The sequence below is a fragment of the Parasteatoda tepidariorum genome, chromosome 6 (genome assembly GCF_982258835.1).
Source record: "Parasteatoda tepidariorum strain Cologne lab strain chromosome 6, Ptep-v5.0, whole genome shotgun sequence".
Taxonomy (NCBI): domain Eukaryota; kingdom Metazoa; phylum Arthropoda; class Arachnida; order Araneae; family Theridiidae; genus Parasteatoda; species Parasteatoda tepidariorum.
This window is the reverse complement of record NC_141760.1, coordinates 2144690-2161896: the sequence shown is the minus strand read 5'-3', so window position 1 is coordinate 2161896 and position 17207 is coordinate 2144690. Positions and strand designations below refer to the sequence as shown.

At 29.2% G+C, this 17207-nt stretch overlaps 1 protein-coding gene across 3 annotated transcripts in view; it reads right to left on the bottom strand.

Annotated features, from left to right (window-relative positions):
• LOC107446715 (toll-like receptor Tollo) overlaps positions 1-17207 on the bottom strand; it is a 56772-nt gene that overhangs the window by 10650 nt on the left and 28915 nt on the right. For 2 of the 3 annotated variants that reach the window (XM_016061431.4, XM_087165309.1), the window contains one exon: positions 1487-1592. The exons of the other annotated variant lie outside the window; for it this stretch is intronic. The gene's annotated coding sequence lies outside the window, so the exon portion shown is untranslated. The remainder of the gene's footprint in view (positions 1-1486; positions 1593-17207) is intronic. 3 annotated transcript variants of the gene reach the window in all.

The window sequence follows — 17207 nt, the reverse complement described above, 5'->3', positions numbered from 1 at the left end:
AGAGACAATAATCAAGGTAAGAAGAAAAAAAGTTGACTCCGAACTATTTTATTACCAATTTATCAGAAGGCGGGACTAATAAATCTTGGTCTCATTATTCACCTCTGATTAATTTCAAAATAAAAATCATGTAAGCAAAATAAAAACTATTGTGGAACAGTTATGTTACTATAAAAGGGAAAGCAAAAACAATTCTGTTAAATACCCATATCGATGCAATCATTTAGTATTATTTTCACTGATTCATTAATAACCCTAAAATGTCACTTACCTGGTTCTTCCACTAAGCTCGTCAATTGTGTCGGTACATGCCTTCCAGTTTTGTGCATGATTTCGGAGTGTTGTTCAGTACTGAATAATTGTTTTTTTTTTACGCGCCTCCTATGAAGAACGCGTTTTCAGCAAGTGAAAACACATAAAAAATTTAATAAAAAATAATTGCAAAATAAAAATAAATAAAACTAAATAAATTAAAAGGAGACAGCGGATAATCTTGATGAATGCGATCGAACAAACGTTTTCACCTTTCTGCTATATTTTGAAAAAATAAAACTCCCTCGCTCAATACTATTATATAAGATAATTTTACGTTTTCCCTGTACAAATTATGCCTGTATTTAAATTTGTTTTTATTTTCCTTTATTTTTAGTATTATTGCTATTAACTTGTTTTCTGTTACAAATTTTAAATGAAATTTGAGTCTAAATTCATTTAAAATAATTGAGTCTGAGAAATGTGAGTTTTTTTTCTCAATATTCTAGTTCAAATTCTTTGGAATTTTCTAGAATAAATTAAGTTTTATAGTATTTGAAAAGACAGGTTTAAAATTATTCTCTAAAAATTTTCCTTAAACACTTAATAATTAAATAAAGTAATGAATGTAACACACACACTTAGCGTAACTTCAAGACAAATATAAATAATGAAAACGTCTTAGTTTGTTCAAAAGAAAATAGATGGCAGCTCTACAACAAACAAAGCAGTTAGCTGTCATATTGTTTATATTTTACGAGACGGAGAAATTAGAAAAATTGCTAAATACAGATAAATTAAAAATTGTGGTAAATTTGGTGTACAACAAATTTGAGGTTTATGAAGATTATTTTATTTATTTATAAATAAATTCGTGTTTCCGTTTAACTTGTTTCTTCTCTTCATTCATATACAAGTGGTATCGCTTATTAAACATGTTTGTAGGTGTTTTTAATAATCGCCTTTTAACTTCCCCTTTTCCACCGGCAATCAAGCATGTTTTCATGTTTTAACAGTCATGCCCCTTTCGATAGTATTTCGTTGCATTTAGATAACAAATTCTTTCACATTTTATCTTGGGGCTTTTTGGAAATTTTTCGGTCATTTTTCAGATAAAATGAAAAATCCGTTATTAATTTTTTTAGAAAAATATTCAGCTGATGACCAGATTTTTAATAATGGTATAAAGAATATTATCCTCAATGACTTAGAGAGAATATTACAGTAAATGTACCTTAATCGATAAAAATTCGTCCAGTCAACAGTTATGCCAATGAATCCATGTTTTTATTTTCTCAAAATTCATAAAATGCTTCTATGTAGGAATGATACATCCATTTCTGAAATAAACAAACAAAATATAAAACAATATTTTGTATTATGTCTGAAATATTTTATTGCAAATACTTAATATATACCTAATATTTTTGAGTCTTATGCCGATTGAATGCCTAAAATCGATCGGAAAAAATTATGAAATAATATTTTCCTCATTCCTTAAGCAATCAATAGAATGTCCAATGAAAAACCTCTAGGCATTCTTCAGAATGTCTACTTAAAATACAAAGTTTTCCTATTTCATACTTTCTCTAAAAACTTTTAGCATCCCATAGAATAACGGCACTTCACAAATTAAATAATACAACTGGCTATAACAATGGAAATTAAACATGAGAACTATTTCATTTAAAAAAAGAATTTTTTTTAATAGAGAAGAAAATCAAAACTGATCTTGCTTGCTTTAAATTTATCGTAACTTTTCTCGTTATTTTTTTACTAATTAAAAACTATTTTGCGTCTTATTATTTGCATGTATATCAGATATTTACGCGATGCTTTGATTTAAAAAAAAAAAAAAAAACTTCGTTTTATTTTAGGACGGATATTTGTTTCATATTATCGAATCAATAACAGAATTCAACTCTGTCATTTAGCTATTTTCAGATAGTCTTTTCTACATAGTTTTCTACACATGGTACTGTTTTAATGTTTTTTCTTCGACATTTGGATAAAGGGCAACAGATAGGTAGGATTATTTAAGCTTAGTTCTGAGTTAATTTTATGCTTTAGAGCAGGGGTTTCCAACTTACATGAGGCCGGGGGCAGCAATTAAAAACACCAGTCAAATGGTGGGCTGCAACCAGGGCCGTGCCAACCAGGGAGAGGCAGAGGGCCCCTCTAAAATTTAGATGACGGGGCAAACGATGCGTTTCGCCCCTCCTGAAATTTAGACACTCACAAAAATAAAGTCAAGTAAAATCAGTAATTTAAAAAGAAAAAAAAATTTCAATTTTGAAGCTATTTTTGAAATAGAAAACTTTATATTCCTCTAACATTTATGTGTCTTGCCTCTTTTGATATTTAGTTATTTGCCAATTCGAAGTCTAGTAAAGTAGGTAATTTTAGAGGAAAAAAAAAGCTATTCTTTTTCAGCTTTGAAGATATACATTAAGTTATTCTGTTATGGGCGATTAATATGTTTTTTGACTTTTGGAAAAGTAAAGTAAAAGTAGAAAAAGTATTTTATTTCCAATTTTTACTCTATTTACTTCCGAAATAGTAATGAGGGGGCGAACATAGTGTTTCGCCCCTTCTGAAATTTCAAAGTGCTCAAAAATAATAAAAATTGGTAACTAAAAAAAAATGTCATCTTTGAATCTATTTTCCAAATAGAAAGCTTTATTTTCTTCTGAAATAAAAGTGAGGGGGTGAAAAATTTGCTTCTCATCTTCTGAAATTTAGACATTAATAGAATAAAATCAAGTAAAGATGAAAATTTTAGAGGAAAAAAATTATTTTGTTTCATAACTTCGACGATATTTTCCAAATAGAAAACTTCATTTTCCTCTTAAATTATAGTAAGGGGATAGAAAACTTTAATTTCTTCTGATATAAAGTAAGGGGGGCTAAAATGTTTTTAGTATCTTCAGAAATTTAGACACTTGAAATAATAAAGTCTAGTAAAATTGTTTTTTTAAAAAAAAAAAAAAAAAAAAACTTTGAAGCTATTTTTAAAAAAGAAAATTTTATTTTCTTCTTAAAGTGAGGGGGTGAAGAATATACTTCACCCCTTCTGAATATCAGACATTCGCAAGAATAAGGTCGAGTAAAATTTATATTTAACTCTTATTTTCGACTTTAAAGCTATTTTCCAAATCGAAAACTTTAGCCTCCCCTTCTGAAAATTTGAAATTCGCTACAATAAAGTAAAACAGAATTGAGAATTTCAGAAAAAGAAACTACTTTTTTCCCAATTTAATAGCTATTTTTCAAATTGAAATAGAAATCCCCCCCAAGAAAAATTCTTCGGTTTTGTTTCAATTTTTTACTACATATTACAATTTTTAATTTATTAAAAAAATTTAAAATAAAAACACGAAAAGAGAAGAAGAGCACATCATAAAAAAACATAACAAGTGTTTAGAAAACTAAAATAAGCACCACTGTTTTGCATCCTGAAAAATGCATTCTACACTGAGACTAATAGATATATTTGAAAGCATCTTTTGACTGTGGGTGGTATGAAGGTGTTAAAACCTTCATATCCCCCACAGAGTTGACCCACAGTTATCTGACTCCTCAAAAAATAGCCATCTCCTTTTACACCATGGGATAATGACCTTTTCCTTCTTTAAATTGCCTAAATCATTTTTATGACCCTGGGCTCTTTTGTGCTTTTATAAAATGTCATATATTTACAGTACCATCTATATGTCCCTTAAGTTGTCTGAAACTAGCAATTATCTAGATGTTCTAGGAAAACGGATGTAAGCTTTTAAGGGATCCAAGGGGATGACTCTTGTTAACATTTACTTAGGTCATTTTGTCAAGAGATTTTTTCTGAGACAAACGTAAAACGTTGTAGTTAAATTCCAGTTTTTAACTCATTTAATTGCGTCATTTAAATTAACCATTTTTAATTCAGATATAAATTCTGTTACCTTTTGTTTTGTTCAATTTTTGAAATTGAAATTTAACTTTAATTAAGAGTTTTTAAAATTATTTGCAACTTCATTTTTTCAAACATAAATCGTGATATCAATAATTCCCATTCTTAATAAAAATTTTCTTTGGAAAACAAGAAAACCAAATGTAAATTTATTTATAAGGAGGTAAGTAAATGTTTGCATTAACTCATTTAATACATTTAAATTTTATATTTATATACTGTTAGAATTCTTTTATAAGAATGGTAACATAAAAATTGCTTTTCTTTATGTTCGTATATAAAATTTAATTTGCATAGTACTTAAATTGATAATTTTACTGTTTATTGTGTGCATGAATTTTGTTCTTATTTTATATTTTTTAAATTATTAAGACCTTTAAATTTTTTGAATTGGAACTTCGAATTTTTAGGGTTTTCAACAACTTTGTTTTCATTAAAAAATGAAATGCAATCTTTATTTTATCTAAAAAAAATCATATTTAATTTAATAAAAAAAACGCATTTAATTTAATAAAAAAGCTATGAACATCAGCTCAGAAATCCGTAGCAATTAAAATTCATTGCCATGAGAAACCATTAAAAAGAATTTTTTTTTTCAATTAGCAAATATGCTTTGACTTTTTCTCATTTTTCTTTCATTAAAAAAAAGTATATATTGCCCTTCGTCACAATTTTGCCACATATCGTTGGTTCAAAACTAAAACGACACTTCTGCACTATCTTCTCATGTTATTTGAATGAGAAGTGAGTGCAGAAGTGTCGTTTTAGTTTTGAACCATCGATATGATTACAAGGCGTCATGAATACATAGGCCAAATATTCAAGAACGAATTCTTTTCAAAATATAGCTATATTTTCTAGGGACCTGTCCATATTGGAGTAAAGCAACTTTGCTTTTTGTTAATCGATGTATATAATAGAGAAAGAATTTCTGTATATTTTTTCAATTAGGACTTTTTAAAATGTGGATATATATGCCGATAGAAAAAAAAGTCTATAATTCCTTCAGTTTCCATAACGCGATCAAAAACATTTAGATTTGAAACTAAAAAATAATTTTTATTATTATAATGGTTTTGTCTTGAAAAGACCTTTCTAACGGTATAGTAACCGGATTCAACAGGTTTATAAAATTGGTATTTTATGATTAGCATTATATTTAGAGGAAAAGGAAGCTACTGTGGACATGGGAGACAAGAGGAGACAACATGAATAGCTTCCCCCCCCCTAGTCATATTTCCTCGGTGAGATGCCGTAAATTGGTAACATTTATGTGCAGTGAACAAAAAACGTACCACCCTGAATAACTTTTGATTTAATGATCGGATCTTCACGTTCTAGGCCTCCATCTTAATAATTCGAGGGTGTGACTTCAAATATGCAAATTAATTAGTGCACGATATTTTATTTTAAGTTACGCAATCAGACACAAAAACATACTTTCCCTGAATAAATATAACTTTTGTTCAACAGATTCGATTTTCTAACCCCCGTAATATAGGAGGTAGCTGTATAAATATGGTCCCAATAGTTTGGTCGGGTGGGCTATCCAAAGTTTGGACCCCCAAATGTCAAGAGAATTGAAAAATTTTTGCACACTATTATAAAATTCTTTTATCTAAAGATAATTCCATGCAAAAAATAACTTTTAGTAAATATTTATTATTTTTTATTTAATAATAGTCTGATGTTGCTGATCATTTACGTCGCACTAGTGCTACACAATAGGCTATTGGCGACGGTCTGGGAAACATCCCTTGAGGTTTGATCCTCTGCAGAGAGGATGTCACCCCCAGTTCGGTAGCCCGGCGACCTGCACGCGAAGTCGAGCACTTTATGGTAGAACAGTTTAACGAGGACCAATACCGCACACCCTTGGTCCCTACGCAGACTGATCCAAGTGGTCACACACCCGCACACTGACAGCAGCAAGTGATGCTTGACTTCGGTGATCTGCTGGGAGCCGAGTCTTAACGATCAGTCCACTACGGGACAATAATAGTCTGAAAACTTTTGAATCGTAAGGCATTTTTTTTTTTGTATTATTTTAAAGTATCTAATTCCACATGGAAAATACAAAATTTGAGCGAAATTGGTTGATTAGTTCTTGAGAAATTGAGTTTTATAAGAACTACTTTTTTAAAATTTAATTTCTCAGGATTAATCGATTTCGCTGAAATTTTGTATTTCGCCATGTGGAAAACTTACAATGTTTTGTTATCCAATTTATATGCGAACAAATAACTTGTTTTCATAAACATATTCGCTAACATAATACATAAATAGCGAAAATGACGATAAGAGATGGAGTACTGAAAGTTTTTGAAAGGGCTTCCGCCAAAAATTTTTGCCCCAGGGCCCCGAGGGGTGAAGTTACGGCACTGGCTGCAACTTAATCAAAATTTTATATAGGACTCTTTTATATTTGAAGGAACATTAAATATTACTGCCAGATTTTTATCAAGTTGTACAAAACAAAAGTATTGAATTATAAATTAAAATAAGAAGTAGATTTTTAAAAATATTTTATTGCATATTAAAAAAGTCTGGCTACTATAAATTAAATGAATTTAAAAAACTCAGATCTAACTGAAATGTAAAATTTAGTACCAAATTTACTTTGAAATCACTAATAAAAAAATTTATGTAATTGGCATATAGCACATGCACAGTTTTTTATTTAAAACTTTAAATCGGGCATAAAAATTTCCAGTGAATTTGTAGAAGCATAAAAAGAAAAGTTTCCGAAAAACAATGTTAATCGTTGCACGCTTTTCTTTACCGATTATCCTATAGTTGAGGTTAACGTCGTTTTTAGCGATAAGTTGTCAAATCTTGCAGCTCTTCATTATTGGAGGAAAAGCTTTTGCTCCAAAATAAATGATAAGGGGCTCTATTCGTGCCGGGCTAAAGAGAATAGAAGGGCTAGTTCACTCCGCTCTTAAAGAGCTGAAGCTACGATTTCCTTCCTCATGACGTCACTGTGTCCACAGATCTCGGAGATCGCAAGCAAAGATATGATAACTTTGCATCTTTCTCTTTGTAAAAATAAGTTAGACTTTTTCTGGTGATTAGCTTTCAAACTTTACGTAATTAACACATTATTTCCGTTCATAAACATAGTTCAAAAAAACTTTCTTGGTTATTATATATATAAAAAAAAACATTTTAAACTTATAAAAATGTTTTACTAGTTGGCGAAAATGACTAAATACTTTATTTTAAAAAGTTCAGTTTTAACTTTAATTATTAAGAAAAATGAAAGCATATATCGATACTTTTTTTATCTACACATTCTTTTATAACGATAAGTTGAGTTAAATATAGAATCCCTGATTTTAAAATATGTCGTTAATAGCAATTTGTTCATACTTAATCATTAGGAAACATCAACCTTAAACGCTAATTAATGAAACAAAATAATAATAATAAATAATAATTCCCCTTTTATTGAAAAAAGAAGGAAAGAAGAAAGAAAAGAGCCCAGCTAACTGACGCAGTGTTAGTTATGATCTGTTGAATTTAACTATCTTTAAATCTTTCTAAAACTCGTTAGATATGAAATTCCGATATATCGTCGCGATCAATCACGTGTCTAAACTAGAAAGCAGATTGGTCACATGACTCGTGCATTAAAATTGACCTTTGCTTTAAAAAAAAAAGAAAATGAAGCAATGAAAAGAGTCTGTGTAATATTGCACAGAATCATAAGGAATAACAAACATTTTAAGTGTTTGATTTCATCTAGAAAGCATCAATGCGTAACTTTTTCTTTCGATTTAACTTAGGATTTTATATTTTTTTCAGGAATTTAACAAAAACTCAAACATTATTTAAAATCAACAATTTTTGTCAAGCGATGCAACAAACTTTTATAATTTAATTTTTTTTTCAGCAAAAACTTTAAGAAAAATAAAGATAGTATGACACATTTTTAATATTTTTAAGATTTAAAATAAAATGAAATAAATAATATAAAGTAAATGATAATATTTTTATAAAAAAAACTATTTTATTCTTAGATAAAAGAAAAAAAAAATATGATTACAGTTTAAGAAATGGATGGGTTATTTTCTTAAGTGAGTAAGTTTCAATATTTCTTCGGAAATTTTAAAATTTTTTGAAGTAACATCTCATACTTGGTGTCAAATGACTCAAAATAAATTTAAAGTTTTTTGAGGAAAAGTCATCTGGAGATCTTAAATTAAATAATTGTTAAATTTCGCATACACAAAAATTAATCTACGTCATGTTTAGTGCTAAAACATAAAGTTTGAATGAAATCGATTCAATAGTTTCAAAGAAACAAAAATTAAACAATAAGATTTTTTTTTTCAATTTTTAAGACTCTAGAAACTATTTGACTGATTTTATTCAATTTTTGTATTTTATTATTTAAAATTATGTAAAATTTTGTATACTATGTAATTCATAATTATTCCAACTGTATTATTAAATAAAATAATGAAAGATAATAAAATTATTAAAAAATTATTTTTATATGGAATTGTTTGGTCTAATTTTATATTTGTGAGCAGAATTTTTTTTGATCTGTTTAAAATATTTCAGAGACATAACGAAGTATAAAAAAGGAGATTTACACAAAGGGTTTCAAGCAATTAATCGCTCTTCTAATGCTTACCTTTTTTTTTTTTTTTTTTTTTGCGACTGCTTTCTCCTCATATTTTGAGGGTCAATAATCCAAATCAGCAAAAAATAAGATTCTGTGTCTGACTTAACTTAATTGATAATTAGCACACATTAAGCACCAAATTTAAATTTCTTGAGATTGACAATTAGTACGAACTATCGTAAGTTATTCAGGTTTTCCTACAATAAATTTTAACATTAGATATTTAACGCTTACTAAAAGAAGGCACTCTTTGAACAATAAAAACCTATACATGTCTCAGATATTTCTATTCAGGTGTGTATATGCAGCATATAAAGCGGTGTATTCAGCTGACATTCCAGAGCGGGATGGTTGTCAGAATACAATCTTCTAGAGTGAATCACATTTAATTATTTTTTTTTTCGAACAAATAGGGTAGAATTGTTTTTAGGAAGATTTCGAAATCAATAAATACCATCGTGTAAAAATTGCAATAAAAAAAGGGTATAGTGAACACAGGAGTTTAAGCTCATTAGGAATATACCATCGAGTGATGAAAAAAGACATAAAATCTTCAAAAATAACCCCAACTATGTAAAAATAAACAAATAAATAAGATAAATTCTTTTCCTTTTTTCTGCTTCCATAAATTTTTTTTTCTCTAAATTCTTTTCCTTTCTTTTCCTTTTGCATTCAGCTTATTGATAAATCGGTTTGTAAAATCTTTCACGAACCAATTTATCTTTTGGAAATAATTTAAATGCTGTATTTCATTACAAATCAAATGGATTTTAATGGAATTATTATATGAAAGCCGAATCCGAACATCGACCTATTGAAGTATTGATAAACTAGTCCCATTTTTGTTTATTCACTGCTAGAAAAATTGAAAAATACATAAATGAATTCACGAATCGTTGAAAATCACGATAAACAAGGAGCATTTTTTATTATTAAAATCGAAGAATTTACTTGTAAATCCATGTCACGTATTCAAAATAATGTGTATTCCAAAGCATGTATTCGAAAATAAAAATGTTTTGAGAGTTAATCTACATCAAAAAGTGCATAAACAATTTATCTGAAATATTAACCTTCTGCTATCAAGAATTGAGCACAAATGATTACGTGAAAAACCAATGCAGATTATTCAAAACTTTATGCAAAAAAATGTTCTGCGTGCGTAAAAGGCGGTGCGGAAAAAAATTATTTGCGAAGTTTGCAATTTTTTTGCATTATTTTAAAGAACGTAATTTTTTAAATGGCAAAATAGAAAGTTTGAATGAAGTCGGTCGAATAGTCTTTTAATTCCAAAATTTAAAAATAATCTTATATTTAAAAGTTAATTTATTCGGATTCCAAAAGATCAGAGGCGGCGTGAAATTCTTAAGATTTAAAAACTGCTCAAAATTGAAAGAAGTATTTTAATTTAGAATAGAAGAAAACAATCCGCATAAACACTGTAGAAACTGTGATGAAAGAGGAAAAACTATCCGAATTTAGCGTCGAAACTATAAAATTTGAGTGTTAATTCAAGTTAACTAGCCTTCATACAACAATTAAGGAAACTTACACCCAGTGGTCGGAAGTAGCGCACTACATATAGTTAAACTACCGCAGCCGCTACTTTTTTTGTAGTTTGTAGTGCAGTGAGCTATTTTTTTTCCAAAGTTGTGTAGTGAGTAGTGCGATACAAAAAAACAGTAGTTTGTAGCGATGCCTGGCTACTACCTTTTACGTTAGCATAATAAAGAAACAGGATCAACTAATTTTTCGAATTTGATGAACATTGATGTTATTTCAACAATTATTGATGTTATTTCAAAGAAAGAGAACATATTTTCGATGTACTTAATTTCTTAGAAGAAATGAAAGAGCATTAAACACTTCACGAAATTGAAAATTTCCCAGCATTTCTCAAATTAAGTATTTGCTGTCTGGAAGGGCATACAAAGGCGAATTAAATGAAAAAATTAGAAAAAAATGTTCATTATCTCCGTATTCTCATTAGATTTACATAAATCCACCAGTTATATTAAATAATTTCTATTCATTTCGATTTTGTTAAACCTAATGCGAATCGAAATTAATATTCTCTCTGTGTTGTGTTTGACTAACAAACTATTTTTATTGTAAGATTTAATGTCATGACATGAGAAAATAACTTCTTATGTGCATCATATCTTTCTGTAATTATAAATTTCAATGTATTTGGATATCAAAAATGGTGGCCGCTACTTAAGACTAAGTAGTGTAAAAGAACATATTTGGCGCTTCATTACTCACTTTGGTATAAAATAGTACCACTTTGGTATAGTAAAAACCAAACACAATTTTCGGTGTTTGGTTTTTACAGTGTTTCTACATAGTATTAAAAATTAAAGTTATGAATAATATATCGTTTTGTAATATTGTTGAAATATTAATTATGTATGATTCTAAAATACGTATTTCCTGCTCTGCAGCAGCTACAGGGTCATTGCATGCATTGACGGAACCGAGAAAACTTTTATAAATCAAATTCTAAAAAATGAGTCGTGTTTCTTTACTAAACTCTAAAAGTAGTTGACAGGAAAAGCTAACAACTACCATTTTTCTGTATTGCACAACTCACTACGCTACTTTTTTTTTTTTAGAAAAGTAGTTCACTACACTGCGAACTACGAAAAAAAGTAGCGAATACAGTTCTCTACGTGTAGTGCGCTTACTACTGATTATAATTGAGGTTCATTATAGCAGGATTCAATTGTATACACGTAATATAATTGAAAATTATCCATAAGATTACGTAATAACAATAAAAAACAATTATAAAAAATAATTTTAGAAAAAGAAACAAAATTATTAAAAATATTTCTTGGAAGGTTAATAATGATGGTTATTTGATTTTGGACAAAGGTCAAGGCTGTGAGGAAATAAAAGGAAAATTTCATTACTATTTATCAGGAATATAATTATTGAGTATGAATTAAAGAGATCATTTAAATTATATCGTGTACTTGAAAAAGGCAAAAACCACAGATTTACTTCTGCTCAAAGTAGTTCTACGGTTACATTCTAATTTCCAACTCAGGGGTTCTGACGTGGTTGTGTTCTGACACCCTTATGAGATTTCCTCACGGCATATAAATCTGCACTGTAAGTTTTAGTAATCCAAGTCTAAGAAAGGTCATATATTTCAAATAAGATTTCTCGTGAACTATTCGATCGATTTTGTAAAAATGTTTTTTTTTCCCAATTTAAAATGATGCAAAAATGTTAATTCATCCTTACAATTCAAAAAAATATTTCAACTGTTAATAAGTAAAAAAAGGTATATATAATTTTTAAAAATTAATTTTACATGATCTTTAGATTTAATAATTTTATATAAGTATAAAATAAAAACCAAGAAAAGTTGCGAAAGAATCCTCTGGTCTTTAATTTCCTTGAATATTTATTTTAAATACGGAAGATAAATAATAAAAGATGATGAATGGATCGACTATTGATAGTTGTTTTCCTTCTTTAAATGTTACTTCTTTATAATAATAATAAGAAAAGAAAATAATAATCCGGTTTTCAAAGCTGTGAGGTTGATTTGATGAATGACCATCCCCAGATTTTCATTAGCTGTGTATACATACTCGCACAACTTCATCACACACTTTTCAATCGGTCTTTATGCAAATTTATAATTTTAAAATTATGAATTTGTATATTTAAAAAGAAGATTTTGACAAATTTTATGATTATTTTAACGATAGACATATTTTCAGACTTTGAATTCGTATTTATGTAGGGGAAGAGGCGGTGATAGTGTGTTCATTAGTTTTTATAAGTTGGCCAAAAAAAGCTTACACATCCAAACTTTAAATATATCTTTTAATTCATTTATTTAAAATTTGAATGGTTATCTGCATTTTGAATGATAGATCAGCTATCATTAAGTTTTTCAATAATCTTTTCTTTTTTTTCTTCTTTAAAATTGGTATTTCCGCATAAAAAAGAAGTAGGGGAAATACATCTTAAAACTTATAATTTAATCTATCGTTACTTATGAAAAAGCAATTAAAATAAAAATGGAGCTCATTAAACCTTGAGTAAATAATCTTAAACATAATGACTGCTCAACTTTCTACACTAAAAATCTCATCTAGTGATAGCAAAGTTTTCATCCATGATTCTTCGTTGAGTAAATTTTATTACCCAATGCATACACGGGAACGATTCGCAAGTTTATGCAAAAAGTCACGTGGTGAAGCTTTTAATGAAATTGTTAAGATTTCTTCGTCGGAGTATTGCTTCCTAAATAATTTTCTGACGCAGATTTGAATTAAATATTAAATACGATTCAACAGGAGGAACAGTTTAAAAGTTAAAAGGTTTTTATGTTTATTTACTATATTTCACTACTATATTTACTATATTAGAGTATTTATTATATATAAGTATTTATTATATATAAGTATTTATTATTTACTATATTAGAAGTACTATATTTCACTTGTGCTTACGTACGTTTTTTACACTGCATTAAAAATATCTTAGGGAAATATGAATAGGGTCATAAAAGACGACGAAGTTGAAATGCTTAAAAGTAGGTGCATGCATACTCTCATTAAGTGATGGACTATTTCCTTGCTTTTTTTTTCCCACGCGGAATCAATCAAATGAGACTAATCGATAGAATAAATGATTTTGAAGTGACGAGGGGTTTTGAGTCAAAAGGTACAGTTTTGTACTTCGCACTTATTAACCAATTCATATTGCTATTCGGACAAATGAAGTATTGTTCACAAGGTTGGATTATTGTAGGATGGGGTCTGGGAATGATTTGCAGCTTATGGCCCTACCTATGACGAATTTACCACAATTCACCTATATTCAGAAATATTGAAACTTTTCATAAAGTGCAATTTCAGTTAAGTTTTTTTTTTAAATTCAAAAAGAAAAAGATTTTTGAAATTTTGATTTTTTTCAAAAATAACTAAATTAAACATTAAAATAAGATTTAGTGTCTATGTCATCAAAACATCCTGCATCAGATTACTAACTCTTAAGAAGTAGAAATATGCAAATTTTTGAAATCGAAGGAAACAAATTAGAATTTTTTGTATTGACTCAACTTTTTACATTTTTGGTAACAAAAAATTAGTTATAAAACCAATCAAAAGAAGATAATCGATGAAATTAGGGAGGTGGAAGAGAAGTAAAAGGAAACAAGAAGACCAAATACTTTTTTAAAATTATATTTTTTGAATTTCGCACTTAAAATGCATAATACATTTTTAATGATTTTAAAGGAACATTAAAAAACATTACACTAGAAAATACCGACTCAATTTTTAGAAAATCGAAAAGATCAATTTCACTTAAGTAAACTTTAGAGGTCCCTTATGAAAGGACTTAAAAATTTGGGGGCCTGGGGCTACAACCCATGGAGTCCCCCTCTTGATCCAGCCCTGAATGTTTTATTATCTGTTAACACTTAATTTTAGAGTTACTCTGTATAACAGGTTTAATGGTTCAGAATTGTACTGTTTTTAAAGTGTACTCACCCTATTTTGGAAGATGAAGAGCCATGCATTTATTGAAAGTAAAGGAACAGAAAATTATGCAAGGACATATAAAAGAAAAAGAGAAGAGAGAAAGGGATAAAGAAAAAAACTTCAGAGATTTTGGTATGAAAGATGCTCTGATAATCGAAGCTGTACCGTATTAATACAGAATGTGTTGATTACATTGGATGAAGTTCAGACGAAAGATTCGTCCGCCATCACCTCTATTCAGTTACACTGATTCGTTAAAACAGAAAATAGTCTTAAAATTCGGACCTTGACTCCAAATGATTATCAGGAGAGCGCATATAAGGAGAATAAATGATGATTCTCAGTCATTCCAACACATAATATTCCCTTCACAGCAATTCTTCAGTTGCCGCCACCCAACACACTCACCCCACTTCTGTATGTAGAATTGACCTTTTCTGATTCATCTTTTACCATAGAAAATTAAATAAATAATAATTTCAGAAATATATATATATATACATATTTTTATCATTTAAAGCCCTTAAAAAAGGCAGGATTTAAGGCAGTACTACCAGTACAAGGCATTGCAGGATTTAACCAGACAACGTTAAAAATTTTTATTGTTGCCCGCTAAGGGGATGGGGACGTTGATTGTTTTACATTTTAGATTGTTTGGCTTTAATTTTAAATGAAAAAGGTAATAAAAAATAATCTTTGCAATAACGTTTCGGTAAGAAAACGTTTTCAGCTCACGAATGCTTTCCTAATCTATTCTAGTTTTACCGAAGCAAATTTACAGAAGGTAGAAAGCATCATAAAATAAAAATAAATAAAACAAACTAAAACATAAAGACACGCGGAGAATAATGCTAGAAAATAAATAAGTAAATAAATAAGTTATATGATTAATATTATCAGATTACGAAAGAGTGATTTGAATACTATTCATGATTTTATGAGTCAGTATGATAGATAATAAGTAAATGAATGTGCTACATTATTTGCACTTAGTATATAGTGTTGATGTAGTAGCGTGTAGAGGAAAGCTGAGGGGGCAGTGGTCCGACGTTAAGACCACTAAATTGTTATAAATATTACTATTATTTTAATTGCATGGTGTGTTGATTACGGTTGAAACGGTCAAATATTTCGAAAAATTTGCATTGGATTGAAAAAATTGAAAATTTATGAATTACAATATTAAATACAATATTTCTTTAAAAGCTTTCAAAGATACCTCCTGAAGGCAATTTTAAATTAAAACTCATATTTTTTTTATATTGTAGATTCGTTTACGCAACTTGTTTCACAGATGATGCTGCAATCGCGACAACTGTTTATAAACTGTTAGGTGTACACATATCAGTGAAACCAATCACGATAAGAACATAAAAAGAAACATGTTTCAAATTGTTTTGATTGATTATTTTAAAAATTTTGTCATAGAATTTGGAGAATGCCCACACACATCTCGGAGTTACCATTTTAAGGAATTAGAGGGTTCAGGTGAAACATTATGGTGCTCTAGGTAGGTGCCCGGATACTTTAGCCCAGATACAGAGCCAGAATTAGAGTAGTGGTTCTAACCTTTTTAGTGGCGAGAGCTACCCATTTTGCAAAATAAATTTTTGTGTAGCTCACTAACTACTAAATGAACAAGTAAAAAAACATAATGAAAAATAAACACTCCTTATTCCATACATATATAGTATTCCTAATCCATGTCTTTCTTATGGGTCAAGGAGAGTGCGTCTACTTCTCGCTCGGACAAATGAATTGTCACGAAAATTGATATGAAACCCTTGAAAAAAGTCCTAGGCTCAGTATCACTAGGGGCCCAAGAGTTAGGGACAGCTTAATGAGAGCATTGGAACACGATTAAAATGCCTAAAACTTGCATTATAACTCACTGAACACATAATTAACCATTATTTACACATTAGAAAGGACTTACAAGGATTCGCAGTAATACCTCCTAACTATTTCGAAACATCTCTTTGATTCGATAACAGCTGTGAATGTGAAGGGGGGGGGGGGGTGAGTCACGTATTTTCTTGAATAACCCTTTTGTGTTTAGGCAGATAACCTTGATAGTAAAAGGTCAACAATAAATTAAAAGTATGAATTATGAAATCAACTAGAAGAACATATTAATCTTTTTGATAGAAAAATGTAAAAGATTGATTGCACAACACTTCCTACTCGAAAGTAAACGAACAAAAACGAAATTAACTCGTTCGTGCGGTTCAAACCAAACAAACAATGAAGAAGATCGCGAAAAAAAAGCAACTATTTCCACTCCAGTTAGTGATGGTTACCTTTTAATAATATGCGTTTTAGCTTGTTTTCTTTTTCTATTCTTTTTCACATTTTATTTGAAGGACTTTAAAAGCAAGAAAACCAGTTTGCTGCGCGATGACTTCTAACCTTTTCTCTATACTCAGAACAATTTCCATAATTCCTTCAGAAAACAGAGATAATTCGGAATGCGGTTTCATTTCCTATACTTGGCGGGAGAGAATTTTTTTTTAGAATCAGGCTCAGAAAAACTTAACAAATGAGTAGGATAGTGAAATTTTTAATAGTTATTCACATATTGCAAAGAAACCCCCTGTATCTAAGTTATCAATTTATGCACCCATGCAATGTTGTTTCCGCGTTTTCGGAAGAAGAAAAAATCCGATAATTTTTGAGAGCCAATTCATTACCACGCCATTAGCACAAAATGTTCATCTTTTGTTCGCTCAATAATAAGACTTTAAAGTAGATGAGGCAAAATATGGGTACTGAACTCAGTGGCGTGCAGAGGTGCGCAGTGGTCCAGAGCAAATTCCTTCATTAGATGACTTTGAAAACAGGGAAGTAATAAGGTCACCACTGG